This window comes from Phoenix dactylifera, unplaced genomic scaffold, assembly GCF_009389715.1.
Source record: "Phoenix dactylifera cultivar Barhee BC4 unplaced genomic scaffold, palm_55x_up_171113_PBpolish2nd_filt_p 001746F, whole genome shotgun sequence".
Lineage (NCBI taxonomy): Eukaryota > Viridiplantae > Streptophyta > Magnoliopsida > Arecales > Arecaceae > Phoenix > Phoenix dactylifera.
This window is the reverse complement of record NW_024069045.1, coordinates 35,296-53,639: the sequence shown is the minus strand read 5'-3', so window position 1 is coordinate 53,639 and position 18,344 is coordinate 35,296. Positions and strand designations below refer to the sequence as shown.

The 18,344-nt window shown below is 37.8% G+C and overlaps 1 long non-coding RNA gene across 4 annotated transcripts; it reads left to right on the top strand.

The window, feature by feature from the left end:
• Positions 1–1,160: 1,160 nt before the first annotated feature.
• Positions 1,161–17,758, top strand: LOC103697842. Of its 4 annotated transcripts, none has more exons than XR_003383639.2 (4): positions 1,161–1,502; positions 2,799–2,906; positions 4,811–5,930; positions 16,317–17,758. It is a non-coding gene; the product is annotated as an uncharacterized LOC103697842 (long non-coding RNA). The 4 variants fall into 4 exon arrangements; XR_005510101.1 differs by lacking the exon at positions 16,317–17,758 and adding an exon at positions 6,389–7,363 and having other exon boundaries at positions 4,811–6,278; XR_003383640.2 differs by lacking the exon at positions 16,317–17,758 and having other exon boundaries at positions 1,220–1,502; positions 4,811–4,931; positions 5,029–6,050.
• Positions 17,759–18,344: the final 586 nt, after the last annotated feature.

Genomic DNA, 18,344 nt, shown 5'->3' with positions numbered 1-18,344 from the left:
CTTAGCGGTGGTTGCATTAGCTACTCTCTCGAACATAGCTTCATCCAAACATTGATGGATGAGAGTGAGAGCTTGTTGGTCCTTCTTCCGCATTCTGGGTAGAGCCTCTCTTTGAGCAGGACTCATCAAAGCTTCTTCACGAGACTCCTCATAGCCTCTATCCACGATCTCCCACACATCTTGCGATCCAAGCAAAGCCTTTATACGAATGCACCAATTCTCATAATTCTCTTTTGTAAGGCGAGGGAATTGAAATGGAAAGGTAGAATTGGCTATCTCCAAGATCAAGAAACTGGAGCTCTGATACCAGTTTATTGGAAATATAGGAAGAGAGATTAGAGAGGAAAGGATGGAGAGGAAGAATATTTCAGATTTTTTCTATTCACTTTGGCCCTTGCCTTGCTTACAAAACTATAAGACTTACGTGGTATTTATAGGACTTTTAGGTACATGAATAAATCCAAATACATGAACCACTTAAATACACATAGAAAACCCAAAAAACATAAACCACTTAAATGCATATAGAAAACCCAAAAGATATGAACCACTTAAATACATATACATGAATCACTACTCTCAAGGTGATTCTTCACATATTCATGAACTCTCCCAAATCATTCATTAAATTAAGTTTATCTTCTCAACAATTAAATATGTTACTCTAAAGAAGGAACTAATTATATGCATTCTCCATACAGAAATGAACCATGGATGTGAGCAAATGTTGCTAATTAAATTAAACAGCCCGCTTGATATATGGTGAGGGGCTCGAAGTTGGAAAATAGAATGAAGTTAGCAGAAAACAAAGGAGGAATTGGTGCATGCTAGCACACGTCACCTATTTAATTAAAGACCAGTGTCCATGACTGGCTCCTTGTTAGCTCCTATAAACCTATGCTACAATATTCTTAAGTTAACGGGGATGGCAGCCCAAGTTACCTGTAGCAATCCAAAAAGAACTGGTCAAAAGTTATTGGATGCAGTCCTTGGTCCTAAAATGCCCAGGTAAATCCCCTCTCTCATGGGTAAACATTTCATTGGTGTTTTAATATTAGGGACAGTATAAAAAAAGAAAAAAAAAGATTAGGAACAGTGCCATTTTTTTGCTGAACTAAATCATGTTTTCATCAGTTTCATGAATGATGTGATCTTTTGGATGGAAATGAATATCTTCTGCTAATGTTATGATTTTAGCATCAGTTGTTACTCTATTAGATAAAACTTCCTGTTTTGAGCTGAATCACGGCTTAAAAGTTGAATTCATTGATGACAGCACAGTATTTGCTGTCAGGTCTCTCCGCGGCGAGTCCATCTATTCTCCCCTCTTCCCACAGGAGGATGGACACAAAGGCTGCACTTGGGGTTTTCCGCTGATCCCCAACTTGTTTGGAGAAACCCCAACTCGACTCGCCCTCGCCTCTCCTCCGTTCCGTGCCTCAACCCTCGCTTCTCCTCGACCTCCGGCGACGATCACCGGCGGCCGCCAACCTCTCCGACAGGTAAATCCCCCCTCCCTCTGTCCTCTTCCTCCTCCTCCTCCCTCTCTCTTTCTCTCTCTCTCCCCTTCTCCCCTCTCTTGAAACATTCTCCTACTCCAAGAGGGCCTTACCGAGATCCTGGGGTTGTCATGCAGTGGAATCCCAGAGTTTGTCAGGCGGCATTATTGCCACCTGGAGGTTGGGGGGATGTAACCTGGATGTATTCAATGTGTATGAGCGGAGTGCCATAGTTTCAAGAGAGGGTTCAATCCATAGGGTTTGGATCGGAGTGCCATAGTTTCTTGATTTTTAATTTGAAAAAGACCTCAATTTGAACTGGAGCGGTGTTGATGTTGATCTCGTGATGGGTAAATATGATAAGATTGATGGAGTTATTTGTTCAAACCTTTCTGGAATCATAGTGGAATACATTTCATTGGTGTATTAGGGACAGTATACAACTTCACCAAAAAAAAGAAAAAAAAGGATTAGGAACAGCGCCATTTTTTTGCTGAACTAAATCATGTTTTCATCAATTTCATGAATGATGCGATCTTTTGGATGGAAATGAATATCTTCTGCTAATGTTATGATTTTAGCATCAGTTGCACTCGTCACATATGGGTTACACCTATTAGATAAAACTTCATATTTTGAGCTGAATCACGGTTTAAAAGTTGAATTCATTGATGTCTCATAGATGCCTTTTCTATTAGTTTAGGGTGGGGATATAGGGTTGGTGGAATTGTAGCATTTGGTTGTATCGAAAAAAAAATGAGGCGGGGGAGGAGGAGGAATTGAAGCATTTGGAATTTCCTAGCTCCAAAGCTTATGGTGGCCTATTTGTAGAGGAGTTCAGCAACATATTGTCCTACATTAGGTAGTCCCCAATTGCTTTCCCTTAGCCAATACATCTTTGTTCATTTTTCAAAGAAAATTTGCTTCGGAAAGGATGCTCTAACTTACTGCAGTTATTGTCCAACATATATGGATTTCAATTCCGTGTGGTCTGACATGTAAAACTGTTTTTCTAGAGGTGTTGAATTTCATTGCTGCTATATTATCTCGACATGCTGGTCTGGTGGATGATTTGCAACTCTTTTTTTTTTTTAGGTGAATCAAACTTGTCCTTTCCTGAGCTGCTGAAATTAATATGCCACAATTTTTGCAATGGTGCCATAGCCACCTTAGTGTTTGAAGTTTTGGTTTAAAATTCTTGGCTATTATATAAATACTTGCCCTTTTCCTTGTTTTGGAGGTGATCATTGTGACCTCTTGTTTCTTTTATGCTATAATTGTATCGATGTTTTATGCCAGGTTTTGAGAGCAGCAGTGCCTGAAATTGTACCGAAACATGAGAAAGAGATAGCATCTTTGTTAAAAAGCTACAAAAGACTTGTATTCTAAGTGGCTATTTGAGCTGAGGTATGTGCTCTTCTGTTTGTAAAGTAAATGATATTTAAAATGGTTTGTTTCACTAGCATCGGTAACCTGTTTACTCACCATTGCTCGTTCTTTCGTTACCAATAATTAGTTATTGAAGGTTGCCTGCATGTAATATAATATGTATTCTATAGGTGCAAAGCGTGGGCGATATTGCTAAACAATAGTTGTTCAAAGGAATATCCAGAGTAATCCTTTATGCCATAATACATTTGAGCCTACATAGAAGTTTTTATATGTTTTTCAATTATCATGACCAAAAATCTAGTAGTCATTTTTGTTGAATTAAATTAAATATTTTAAACTTTTTTGGAAAACCACGCCGCATTTAATCTCCGCTTTTCTTTTTCCGATTTCTTTCCTTCCCGCCCTTTATATAGGTCTAATGCTCATGTGCTGAATAAGCTTATTGGCGACAACAATTTGAAATTCAAATAATCTTTCTAATCAGCCACAAGGGGATCTAAACTAAGTCAGATCCCTTGTAGCCATATGCTGAATTTGCTGGCTTCCGTGGATTGATGACATGTCTTCTTGTGCTCCTTTGATCCGGCGGCCTGTTGCATTTTGGCCGCTCATGCTTCTGCTTGCCTGGCCTCTATGGAAGAGTTCGCAGACTCCTCCATGGATTCTGCAAGCATTCCTTCTGTTTTTTTTGGTGAAAATGGCAATTTCATATAGCTCTAACGTGAGCACAAATTCCTTCCTTCTTTGACCCCTTGCTTGTGCTTGGATGCTTGCCACTTGTCCCGTTCGCATGTGATCGCACGATTGGACCATGTCAACGGGCTCCTTTCTTCTTTTGGCCAGATTTTGCTTATTTTGGCTCACGTCTGTTTCTTTTGACGGGCCTGTTATCTTTTTTGGGTAGCCCACGAGCCTATATAAAGGGCTCTAGAGATCATTTCAAAGGAACGAAAATTTTCTCTTCTCCCTCTTGTTCTTATTCACTTCTTATAATTTCAATTATTTTTCTGAGTTTCTTTTGAGCTATCTGCAAGTGTGAACGTGCTCTTCTTTCTTTCCTGGAGGCGCATTGACGGTGAAGACGTGGTTCTGTACTGGATCGTCGTATCTCTAGGAGATCTGTGCCAGCGGACCGTGCGTGGGGGGCATAAACTTTTCTAGGATAGCATGTCAGCATGCTTTGATTCATAGGCCATCTTCTTTCATTTCTTCATTTTATTACTCTATTGTTAAGTAAATAATTTGCTAGTTTATTCTTCTTATTTACTGTTTATGAATATTAGAAACGTTGAATTATTGATTTATCAATTATATTTGTGCATCTAGGCTAACAGTTTCTGCATTCATAAGGTATAATTCCCCTTCCGACATTTCGATTCTCTCTTGCTGTGTAAACTAATTGTTTGCTTCCATCTCCGTTCAGCGTGGGGATTACGTAATTGTTTGACCTTCAAGGTGAAGTAACTAGTCTGATAGGCTTCCCTATCTTATCACATTTCTTATGAGTGTGCTTGGGATTTTATTTAAAGTGGGAAGAATTATCAATTATTTTAGATGAAGTGGGAGACAAAGAGGTTAGGGTGTTTTTTCTTTTTTTTGAGGAGTGGGGGGGGGGGGGGGTGTAGTCCTGAATGCTATTATGCCCATGAAGCAAATGTTGGCTTGATAAATATTGTGGTCTAAGCAACATTCTAGGTATAAATTAGCTTGCAACCTTCTATGATGCATTGTTAGACATTTGCAAGACTTTTAATAAGGAGCACCATGCATCTATGTTACTTGTACTTTCTTGCGTCAGTTGAGTTGTCGATTTTTGGGTGGTGTTGGCCTCTTAACATATGGCTTTGGTTCCACATTATAATTTCCCTTGTCCATTAGGAAAATATCATGTGAAAGTACTTTTTTCCCCCTTATCACAGGTGCGGCTTTGGCCTCTTAATGTATGGTTTTGTTTTCTAAGAAGATTTTGCTTCATCGGCATTAACAGAGTTTGGAGCAGTTGTAATCAATGGCTATCTTCCATCGGTCAACATAAAACAAGTATTGTCCTCTACCGGTGCATATGCTAATAATTCATGGATTTTTGCGATCCAATATCTTATAATTTTTATGTTTTTTTTTTCCTCTGGTGAATTAGGTGGAAGACATAATTTATCTTCTCATAAACCTCAAACTCAATCCCTCCGCTGAAACCCTTAGATTTCTCCAAGGATTCATGGTTATAATTGTGAAATATTTACTCTTTTTCCTAAAATAATTCATATATGTCAATCTATGAAGTAGTATTGGTGCAGGACCTAACTTAAGAAGACAACTTTATATGACTTAGGATGATAATTACTTTTATTCCTGCAGCTGATTTGGTTTGAATTGTCTTATGTTCTGCAACCACCTCCATCAGTAAACATATTGGAACTTCTCTGATGCAAACAATGTCATATGTTTGGATATTTTGTTTGGAAGGCATAACCCTAAAGCTAGTTACTCATTCAAGTGTCTAATAAGCATGGGTTTTCATATATGAGTTGTCAAAGGTTCCATTCAGATTTTCAATATAGTAAATAAAGATGGTTCTCCCTCATATACAAGTTCCTCCTTCATAATTTTCTCTGTATTCTCACTGTGCATTGTTCCGCAAATGTTCCCTTATTGATATGTCCATTTGATAAGCATCCATGGATATGTTTCTATGATGCAGTTGTTTCACATAATGAACTATATAATTCATCTTAAAAAAAAACAGTGAACTGTATAATTGGATTTGACAGAATGGTACAGAGCAATTGTTATTGGTAGTCTTGAATAGAAATGTTTAGTTAGGCATCATAACCATTTTTCTTTACTTAGGTAAGTCTGAGCATTTTACGCACTTTCATGTTCAGCCGATTTATAGACTTAAATTTTATATTTATTGGTTACTTATCCATTGTGCGTTTATGTCTTGCTTCAGCAATTTGGACTTTAGTCTGTGGAAGTGCTTATTTCACTTGGATTACAATGGAAATTCAAAAGCATTAAGCATTATAGAAAAGTTGATAAGTATGGATTCAGTCTCACTTTTGCCTTAGTTATCATGGCTTACCTGTGATGCATCTTTGCTGCAATATTATGAATATTCTCATTCTTTAAGAGCAGAAATATACTTCATTTTTCCATGAATCATATCTTGACAGAATACAAGTGAATTTTATTACATTGGAAGCTCCCGGGGAATGTGGTGGTGTATGGGGAGGGGTTGGATGAGTCAAATGAGATCTGTTATATTTCATTGTTGTATGCAAAGGTTCTTTCCTTGAAAATAAGCTGTGAGAGCGCTATTGGCTGCCTACTCTTGACCTGCATGCTAAACCCAATAGTTCTAGTTCAGCTCAGTACCTTAAAATTAAGGTACTCTATGCAGTGTCATTGCCCAGAGATTTTACTTTATAATTCGTTGATAATAATGAATTGAAATAGATAGAAATTATAATACTCTTGCGACCATTTTCTTCTTGTAGGTTGTGATTACTGTAGCTGAAGTTCTATGGGACCAATTAAAAACCAAACAAAAGTGCTTCCTTTTTCTTATTACGGAGCTCTTTACTGGCTCTCTTTTTCTTTAGTTCTAATTGTGAGGACTCTTTCATTATTTATACAACTACTTATTTCTGTCCGGGACCTCACTCTCTTGTTTCATCCGACTTTCATCAAGTGATGCACTTATGAAATCTGGGATAAATTCGCTTATTGAGCTGTCTGCTTCCAACTACTATTCATTGCACCACTGCTCGTGCTGCTCGTATTAGTGGATATGAGACTTCAATCTAGTTCAGGAGAAGAAAGAGCTGGATTTATGGAATTGAGTATTCTGTAGCTTTACATCGGGATCCTATCCTGGCTAGCGATGCGGCGAAAGAAGCAGAGGCAACTATTGAATAGGTTTGTCGAGTAATAGCACAAGTTCCCGTAGACTCGTACAAGCCAGTATCTTGATAGAATTGGGGAGCAACTAGGGCGGGGCAGTAGGTAGGCCTAGGAAGAGGAAACAACACACTAATGGAACTGTCAAATCAATTCCCTATGCCGAATACCACAACCCCGGGAAAGCGAGATATCCACGTGTGTCCCCATCGTAGGGGCAGGCCCAAGCTGTCCATAGGAGAATCTTTAGTCGCAAGGCAATGGGCAGCAACTGTCGCCTTCAGACTAGCAACTTTAGCCTTCCTGTTTTAGAGCAGTTGCTTCTCTTTCTTTTGAATATGTTTAATAGTCTTAAGCTGTAAACAAGAGGAGCAAGCATTAGTTATCCAAAGGCGTATGTTTGTGGCTTTCCCTATTGACTTTCTGGCTAGCAAGTACGTAATTTTATTGATTCTCTTACTAGATAGACTACTAGCTTCAGTATACCTCTGGCTGATGAGTTGATTGAAACCTTGACTTTAGTGAAGTGAGTTTCTCTTTTTGTTAGCTGAATTCAAGATGAACCTTCTTCATCTAATGGTGTATTAATGTTGCTTTCCTAACTAGCTAGCTGCTTAAAGTCTTAAATCTCTAAGAGCTGTATCCTCAGCTTGATAGAGCCCTAGTAAATATCCCAAAAAAAGCTTGTGTACAATTTTTTGAATAGCCTTTGTCCCATACTTCGCCTAGTAATGCTAGAGTTGAAAAAATTGCTTTAACCTAGTGATATAGAATACCCTGCTTTAATCTCTAACTTTGCCTCTCATTAAAGAAAAGTAGTAGCCATTTTCTAATGGAGCATACGACTGCTTCTCTTCTTGCTTTGCTAGTGTTGATAGTTTATTCCAACTGGTTTAAGGTACTTTTTTTTGGATAAAAGTCCTCTACTTTCTGCCTTCCAACTTTAGAGCAGTTGCTTCTCTCTAGCTGTCGTACTACTCGACTAGTTGCATCCCTTCTTAGTATACCATATCCTTTTGCTCTGTATCCTACGGGTTGATATAAGTATCTGCATGCAATACCAGAGCCTACGACATTGATGACAAAGCAAGCTAGAGCAGAGCGGAGCCAGTCCTAGCTCCTTAGAGTCTTATAGGCTCAGACGCCACTTGAGGACCATTGCCATCGTCCTCAACCAAAGAAGTGAATTGTAGGAGACTACTGGTTACTTGACCTCCAACACCAAGAGGTAATGGTGCTGAGCAAAGCCTACCCTAGCCTTGGAAGTTGCGAACCTCCATGAAGAAAAGAGACATAAGCAAGACTGCCAGTTCCATAAGGATCATAGATACGATACAGATGAGTGCCTTCAGCTGAAAGATGAAATTGAAGCACTTGTTCAGTAAGAATACCTTGATCGTTACACTAATGACCACAAGAATCCTAATCCAGATGGGTGAACCCCTAAGAGATAGGATGTTAATTAGCCCCTCGCTAGGGTAATAATCACTATCTTCTAAAGGTCCACAACTGGGATCTTAGGCCTCCCGACCTTGAAAAATTGATGATTGAGCTTGAAGCATAGGAAGAAAGCATCCATGCCTAACGTGCAAGCTTGAAAAATTTGAGCTTTGGTGATGGCAAGATGTGGCATCAATAATATTTAAATTTTTAAATCTCTATACTTTTTGAAAAATAACCATGAACAGATTATGTTTCAAAATTCCTCCCCCCAAGGGCAAAGATGCTATAGGTTGCACTAATCTAAAGGAACTGTCAATCTTGAAAAAGTTTGTATCTGAAAATCGTAGCATAACCTAGGAGGCACACTCGAATTGATCACCCAAAGTGTATTTTAACTCAAGGCCTGTTGGCCTCCATAATGCAAGCAAGTCTGTTGACCCTTATACTTGCCCTTGTGAACTCTCAAGACTTGCCGGCTCCTGAGGCTCGAGCAGGCCTATTGGCTCTTATACTTGTCCTTGTGTATTCTCAAGTTTCTTTGGCCCTTAAAGTGCAAGCAGTCCGCTGGCCCTTATACTCGACCTCGTGTGTTCTTAAGGTCCGTTGGCCCTCGAGGTGCTAGCAGATCAGTGTTGGAAATCAAGAGGGTTTACACTCACAAATTACTCTATGAAAGAAAAGTGGAGAGGTTTTTAGGCACACATGAATAACTTATATTCCATTAACTTCAAAAACAACTAGAGTCCATGGATATTTATAGGCACCATTAGATGGTCTTTTAACCTCCCTAATTGAATTGGTTATTACACCATACATAACTCCAAATAAATTTTAAATAACTTCCTCTAAATAAATCTCTTATAACTCCATGTAACTCTCACATGACTAAAAACTCAAAAGATATGTAAGTCCTCACCATAATAATATGCAATTATAAAAAATAAAACCATAAGTTACTAATATTAAAAAACAAGTTTAGTAACTAATACCCCTCCTTAAACTTGGTTTTGCAACTCAAAGCAAACTCTTTAACTTGTAAAAAGTTTCACTCTTGAGGGGCTTAGTGAAAATATTGGCAATTTGATCTTCAGACTTCATGTACTTGAGCTTTACTTTCTTTTTAACCATACATTTTCTAATGAGATGATACTTTATATCGATATGCTTGCTTCGCTCGTAAAACATCAGATTCTTGGCCAATGCTATTGCCGATTTGTTGTGCACAAAAATCTCCGTTGGATATGCTTGTAACATATGAAGCTCCTTCAACAATAGCTTAGCCAAATGGCTTGACAAACACAACTTGAGATGGCAACATACTCCGCTTCACAAGTAGAAAGTGTATCCATAGGTTGTTTTTTTGAAGACCATGTAAAAGCCGCACTTTCCATAAAGAAAACATATTCCGTCGTACTTTTTCTTTCATCCGCATCTTGGGCCCAATCACTATCACTATATCCAACAAGTGTGAAGTTATCAACAAATGAATAAAGGGTACCTTTGATGTAGCGGAGAATTCTCTTGGCCACCTTCAAATGGGATGAAGTAGGTGCTTCCATATACCGACTAACAAGTCAAACCCCAAAAGAACATCCAGCCTTGTACAAGTTAAATATCTTAAACTTCCAACAAGACTTTTGAAGAATGTAGGATCTACCTTTTCTCCATCTTCATATCTTGATAATTTGACTTCAAATTCTACAGGAGTGCTCACCGGGTTGCTATCATCCATCGTGAACCTTTTGAGAACTTCTTTAGCATAATTTCTTAAGAGATGAAAATTTCATTTTTGATTTGCTTCACTTCAATGCCAAGGTAGTAAGCCATAAGGCCAATATCCGTCATCTCAAACTCTTGAGATATAGCTTACTTGAATTCTTCAAACATATTAGAGTTGTTGCCGGTAAATATCAAGTCATCAACATACAAGCAAATCATGAATATATCTCCATTATCATTGACCTTTGTGTAAAGGGCATGCTTATAAGGACATTTGGTGAATTTGTTGTTTTGGAAATATTTGTCAATTTTGGTAATCTAGGCTCTTGGTGCTTGCTTCAAGCCATACAAGACTTTCTTTAATTTCAAAACTTTATCTTCTTGCCCTTTCACGATATATCTCAAAGGTTGTTTCACATAAACCTCTTCTTCAAGAAAACCATTCAAGAAAGTGGACTTTACATCCATTTGATGGATTCTCCAATTATTTCGTGCCGCCAAAGAAATAATTAATCTAATAGTTTCTAAACGAGCAACCGGTGCAAATACCTCATCATAGTCAATCCCGAGCCTTTGGTTGTATCCCTTGATAAGAAGTCTTGCCTTGTGCCTCTTGACTTCTCCTCTTGAATTCTTCTTTGCCTTGTACACCCATTTGACTCCGATTGCCTTTTGCCCTTCCAGAAGAGTGGTGAGCTCCTAAGTTTCATTCTTCTCTATGGCTTTGATTTCTTCATTCATAGAATCTCTCCACTTCTTGTCTTGAGTTGCTTCTTCAAAGCTTAGAGGTTCACTACCGGCAAAAAGACAAAAAAGTGTTAAATTACTTATTCTTTCCGTTACCTCATCTGTGGCATCATATATGTCTTGAAGACTCCTTGTGCCTCTTGGTCCTTCACTTGAACTTGCCTCACTTGATAATGGAGATGATTGCACTTGAGTGGATGATGGAGGTGTTGAAGGTGGAGAAGGGGGCTCCAAGACTTGACTTTCTTGCTCCTCTTTAAAGAAAGGAGAAAAGTCATACTCTTCTTTTGGAGAATTTCAATCCCATGAACTTGCTTCATCAAATTCAACATCTCTACTAGTGATGGTCTTGTGACTTCTTGGATTGTACAACTTGTAGCCCTTGGACTTTGCATCATAACCTATGAAGACTAATTTTTCACTCTTGTCATCTAGCTTAGAGCGCTTTTCATCCAGCACATGCGCATAGGCTATGCTTCCAAAAACATGCAAATGAGAGACACTTGGTCTTCTTCTACTCCATGCTTCTTGTGGTGTTTGATTTGGCAGACTCTTGATAGGACACCAGTTGGATAAGTATACCGCACAATTAACGGCTTCGGCCTAAAAATCTTTGGGCATATTCTTGCTTTTTAACATACTCCGAACCATATTAAGAATGGTTCTATTTTTCTCTCCGCAACCCCATTTTGTTGCGGGGATCTTGGAATCGTTAAAGGATGGTGAATTCTATTTTTCTCACAAAGGCTTTTGAAAGCATTTGATGTGAACTCACCTCCTTTATCGGATCATATAACATTTCTATCAAAACTACTTTGTTTCTCAACAAGTGTCTTGAATCTTTTAAATGCTTCAAACACCTTCGATTTTTCTTTAAAAAAATAAACCCAAATTTTTCGGCTAAAATCACCAACAAATAAGAGAAAGTACTTGTTCTTACCAAAAGATGGTGGATTGAATGGACCAGAAACATTCGAATGAACAAGTTGTAGTGGTTCCGTTGCTCTTGTGCTAGCTTATTTTGGAAAGCTTTTTTTGATTGCTTGCTAAAGAGACATCCTTCACAAAGTTGATTTGGGTGGTCAGTAAAGGGCAACCCATTCCCCATATCCTTCTTGGCCAATAATTCTAGCCCATCAAAATTCAAATGCCCAAGCTTCGAGTGTCAAAGCCAATTTGGATCTTCAACACAAGCCTTCAAGCATTTAGCAACATCGGTTTGAAGGTTGAGCAAAAACATGCAGTTTTTTGTCATTTTAACTTTGGCCACCAAACTTTTCTTTTGATCTTTTATCGAAAGATTAAGATCTTTTATTTGAATATCATAGCCTTTCTCTAAGAGTTGTCCTAAGCTCAAAATATTATTTTTCATGCTTAGGATAGAGAAAATATTAGCCATAAATTGATGACCATTATTTTTCAAGCGAATCAAAATTGTACCTTTTTCCTTGATCGAAATTTTGGAAGAATCTCCAAAAACCACATTACCGCTTGCAGTTTCATCCAACTCCACAAATTTGCTTTTGTCACTGCACATATGGTTGCTAGCCACATTGTCAAGATACCGTAAATCATCGTCGTGTGTAGTGAGAAGCCGGTTCACCAAAAAAAAAAGTAACCATAAATCATGGTCTCCATTTTCTTCTCCTTTGCATGCCAGCAATAAAGTTTGCTCCGTCTCTTCATTTTCAACGTAGTTAGCTTCTTCGGCATTTTGAGGGCTTCTACACTCCGAAGCAAAATGACCATATTTTTGACAATTATAGCAACGAATTCGAGATTTATCATACCTCCCTCCGTTTGATCTCGAATTGTTTCCTCTTCCATGTCCTCTTAATTGATACCATTCTTGCTTTTTTCTTCTTTGTTGGATGATCCACGACCGTCTCTTTCTCTACTACGTCCATGTCTACGTCCACGACCTCTTTCGTCTTTCCCACTACGATCTTCTTTCTTTTTCAAAGAGACTTTTGTTTGTAACATTTGCTCTAAAGTCTCTTGCTTCTTGACAACATTCTCTTCACGAGCTTGTAATGACCCCATGAGTTGATCGATTGTCATGGAGTCTAGATTTCTGGACTCTTCATGGGCTACAACAATAAAATTGAACTTGGGATCCAATGAACGAAAGATTTTTTCAATAACCCTCGTATCACTCATATTTTCGCCGTACCTCCTTAGTTGATTTACGACAGTCAACATCTTTGAAGAGTAATCCGAGATTTATTCGGATTCTTTCATATGTAAGGCTTCAAATTCACCACGCAAAGATTAAAGACAAATCTTCTTGACTTTGTCAACTCCTTGATAGGAGTTTTGGAGAATCTCCCATGTTTGCTTCGAAGATATTGCATTAGCAACTCGTTATAGCATGCCATCGTCCAAACATTGATGGATGATTATGATGGCCTTCCGATTTTTCTTTCTTGTGGCTTGTAAGGACTCCTTTTGAGTTGGAGTCAAGGAATCTTCGTTCTCCAATTTCGTGTAGCCTTTGTTAACGATCTTTCACAAATCTTGAGATCCAAAGATTGCCTTCATACGGATACACTAATTTTCATAGTTATCCTTGGTGAACCGCGGCATTTGAATCGGAAGCATTTCATTTGCCATCGCTCTTTCTCACAAGAAAAATCTTGGCTATGATACCATTCTGTTGGAAATCAAGAGGGTTCATACTCACAAATTACTCTGTGAAAGAAAAGTGGAGAGGTTTTTGGGCACACATGAATAACTTGTATTCCACTAACTTCAAAAATAACTAGAGTACATGGATATTTATAGGCACTATTAGATGGTTTTTTAACTTTTCTAATTGAATTGCTCATTACACCATACATAACTCCAAATAAATTTCAAATAACTCCCTCTAAATAAATTTCTTATAACTCCATGTAACTCCCACATGACTAAAAATCCAAAAGACATGTAACTCCTCACCATACTAATATGCAATTATAGAAAATAAAACCATAAGTTACTAATATTAAAAAACAAGTTTAGTAACCAACAATCAACTGGTCCTTATATGTGTCCTAGTGTATTCTCTAAGGTTTGAGCAGGCCTGCTGGCCTCTAAGGTTTGAGCGGGCCTGCTGGCCTTTATACTTTTTCTCGTCTATTCTCATGGCCCATTGGCCTTTGAGATCGAAGCAGGCTCATTGGCCCTTATACTCAACCTTGGAAGGAGCTATTTTATCTCTTCGAAGCAATGCTCTTCTCCGACAAAGCAAGCTGCAAATATTATGAACTCTTTGTTGGCTTCAGTCGCTCTATAAAATTCTTATGCTATCTATTAGGAAGTTTTATGTTATTATTAGCTCTTCGCCGCAATCTTCTCTTCATCTTAGCTCATCAAGGAGGATATGATATGACAACTTCATCTCGCAGCACTCATCTTTTCTTGAATGCTTGCGGGTTCATCTATTCATGATTTGTCTAGACCTTTTGGTCTAGTTAGTGCAATTTCAGAAACTTGCATATTTGATCTAACCCGATCTATCTCGGTATTCTAAAGACAACTCCAAGCTAACATTTTGGGCAATGGGCAACAACAAGAATAAAAAGAGGAGAGAGGTACCTACATATGAAAACCTTTTCATTTCATTTAGTATATCGTGTGATTACAACATGTCCAAAAGTCCAAATCAAACAACAAGAAGTGAAAAGTGCTCAAGTCGGCCAAGACCTTGTTGATGACTCTAGTGAGGTCACCCAGCTTAGGAGACCACCTTTCGTCTTGTCCTATGCCTCTATGGTGGTGTGAAGAAGCAAAAGGAGATCTGTAGAGGCCTATTGCTTGGAGCTTGACATCTTTCATCCTCCCTATCGTTCCTTCATGATTTCTTTTCCTTCCTATCATTGTCCAACACTTGGGGCTCGTCGTCCCTATTTGGGGATGGGTCAAGGCTGCTTAAGTCTGCCCAAGGAAAGAGCCTCGACACTTAACACTGACACTCATCGAAGCCTTCTACAAAGGCCTCTACCCCAATAGAGCAAGCCGTGCATGGTAGCTCCTTGATGCCTTGAATCGCTTAATAGCCTTCTTCTCAACCTGGGTGACCTAACTTTGGGCGACCTTTAGCTCCTTCTCATTGGTGACTTCCCGGAGTATTGCTACTTGGGTCCGGTCCAAATTGGCGAGCCCATTTTTGAGGGACCCAACCTTGGTTTCAACCTTGGCAGCTTTCTTCTTGGCTTCCCTTAAAGCCAGCTGAAGCATCTTTACTTGGTTTTAAAGGCACTGCTTCCTAGGAGAATCCATCCTATACAGCAAAATTGAAAAATGGGGTCAAAAAGGGAGCTATCTATTCAAAAAGGAAGGCAAGAGCTATAGAGACACCATCAAAGCTAGCACCTAAAGTGAAGAAAAGAGACCGGCTCTATGGGCATCTCCTTCAAGGAGGCAGTACGAATGCTTTAGAACCTCTTTTGGCATCATAAATCAGCAAGGATGCCTACCCCTTTTATAGAGTGTTAGGACTCACTGTGTGATGAGCACCACTTAGGAATTATTGTTCTCTTTAAATTGGAACAAATTCTAATAGTGATTACTTTCTTTACCAAATAGCAAGGAGCATCTCAAGCTAGAAAGTGGAGGGGCTAGTGCTATGGAAATTAAAAATTGGAGTGACATGGTACATAAGGATTTGTCTAGCGCATGGCCCATGTTGTTATCCCCGTGCGTTCGAGGTTCCTCCGAGGCATCTCGGCCCCATCTCCAAGCGTGGGGGTAGCAGGCCGCATAGAGTAGAAGCATTTAACTCTAGAGACAACTTTTTCTCCATGCTCGATTTTGCAACCTCGACAACTGATCCACATTGAGCTGCTTAGTATGATACACAGATCAAATAGCAATCTAGAAATATATTTTTTTTGTTTTTAAGCCAATTAACATAATTATGATATTATTATAGCATGATGAATTTTGTTTATTATACATCTTTATGACCATCATTAATATCTTAGAAGTCAATATGCTGATAGTAACTATGCATCAGTAACAAATTTTTTTTGTCGGAAAGAGAAAGCAAAGCTCAACTACAAATATATATATATATATATATATATATATATATATATATATATATATATATATATATATATATATATATATATATATATATATATATATATATATATATATATATATATATATATATATAATAAAAGCTATGATTACAATAGCATCTCACAATTCTAGCATAAACTATTATCTCAAACATCCAATAAAACTGCTAATTAATCCTTTATAGCAATCTGTGTGGAAGGAACAGCTCGGCTTCTATCTTTCCAAGAGTGTGTCTTGTCTTACCAACATGCCAGGTTGTTGTAGCACATAGAGTTATTATGCTATGTTAGTAGTTTGTTGCAGTATGATCTCAAGTTTGTTAGGATATGATCTTAAAAGATTCAGACCCTAAATATATATAAGTCTAAATAGTTCTCCAAAAAAGATATTGAACAGAACAACGATGAAAATTCTCGTCCAATGGAGACTCTGTCTCTCAGCTCTCTATTTTCTCTGTTTTGTTTTCCATCTATAAAACCTAAGCATCGGTGGGCTTGGTCTTAGTCAATCTAATGATTCTTTCACCTTTTGTTTGTTGTTTTGTAGGTCCATGGAGGCGATCCACTTTGACATCCCAAGATCGATAGCAAAAGGTGGCAGGTGTAGATCTTCTTGGTTAGTAGAACATATAAATAATACATCAATATAATTTTAAAAAATAATATTAAGAATGGAAAAGCTAGGGGTTTTAACACTTCTAAGAAAATTTTTGCTATTTGAGTATTAAAATAAGAATATGTATCTATATATATTATTATTATTTTGTGTGTCATTGTACCAAATTTGTTGCTAACATAATACCAAAAATAATATATCCTAACAATATACATTAATTATATGTTATACTTAGTCCGTACATCAAATAGATGGGAAAAAAATTGAATGGTTCTTTCGGTGTTATGTCCAAAAAAATCAAGAAACTTCATAAAGACTCAAGCTCCATTTTGATTCTCTTAATTACTGGAGTATGGGGACACTACTCTAGAAATTTTGGACTCCAAAATTGTATAATCTCGTGTTTTAATGATATTCTTGTAGGGGGAAAATATCGTTGTAATATCCCAATACCAAAGTGAAAAAAAGCCATGGTAAGCATTGGAAAACTTTTTAGATCTCATTAAGAATTATGCATCTGCTCCTCTACCATCCACTTTTCATCCTTTCTCACCACTTCTTTACCAATGATCTAGCTCTCTCCCTCTCTCCATGGCATCTAGCTAAAGTCCATCTTAATGACAGTTCTCCGCTGCTTAAGATGGAAACTAAGTTGGCTACGGTGATGCTGGAGGACTCCTTGATGCTTCACTTGGTGCCCTACCTCTAGCTTACCCATGCTCCATCCATTCCCTATTAGTCGCCTAGACCAAGCTCCACATATGGCTCATCGCTGGCCTGGATAAACCTCCAGTATGCTCTCTTGTCAGCCTTTCTCCCATCTAATCAGATCCAAATCTAGTTCTAACAAATCCCTCGGCATTTTATGCCATAACCCCATTCAAGACCCTAATCTAGCCACCTCCAACATCAATTCAACTACCAATATAATCATCTATCTCTTCAAGCATCAAATCCACAATTAGTACCACCTCCACCACCACCAACATCACCATCTTCATCATCATCTCCCTAACCTGCATCACAATTGCCACCTCTACCATCGCATTAATCATTGTTGCTGTCACTTCCATAATAAACCGCTCATTTCAAGAAGAAACAAAAAGGTTTTTGACGAAGTCGTTTAACAACTATTTCATATGTAATAGTTCAGGACTTCACTCAAAAAAACTAGTTGGCAGGTGTTATTTGGGTTTCATGGTCTATATAAGTATTCAAGATCTACTCGGTGCATAGTCAATATAAGACTAAACACATGTTCGTATAGGTCCTCACTAAAATGCAGTACTTTCTCTAGGTGTTGTTGACTTTTTTTTACTATTGGGAGACTGACGAGGAGGAAATTGAATATGAATGCTATTAGTGAAAACCATAAAAAGATTTACTCATTTAGTAATTCGGATCATTAAACTAGTCCTAATTTTTTCATTAATCTATTTAGAAAAACAGAAAAAAAATCATACTCCAAATGAACCTAGAATAATTGTCATATCTTGATCTGATTGAAGAGAAGGAAGAGTTGCCTCCTCAACTCGCTCAACTTGAGTCTCTCGAAAAAGATTTAGGAAGAAGTAGAGAGATGGCAAAAGTGGGATATAGATCATCTTTTCTTTTATCGATAATTATAAACTAAAACACATTGTCTCTATTTGTAGTAGTGAGGTTCATCTTTACATAATTCTGATCAAGTTCCTTTCCTAATTTGAATAGGACAAATATTTCCAAAATAGGCATAACTAGTAAAAATAAATAAAAAAATTAAATTCCTTATAAGAGGTAGATTTGGACTTCTAAATTGCTTTTACTTGCGATCACTGTGCCTGATTCTTTTTGGATTAGGAGATACGTTCGGTCAAATTCTAAATAAAAAAACATCAATTTGGCCGGTCCATTTTAGGGCCCAAACTATGAAATTTGGTCTTGATCTCTAGCCACATTGCCCTTTTTAGGATGGATATT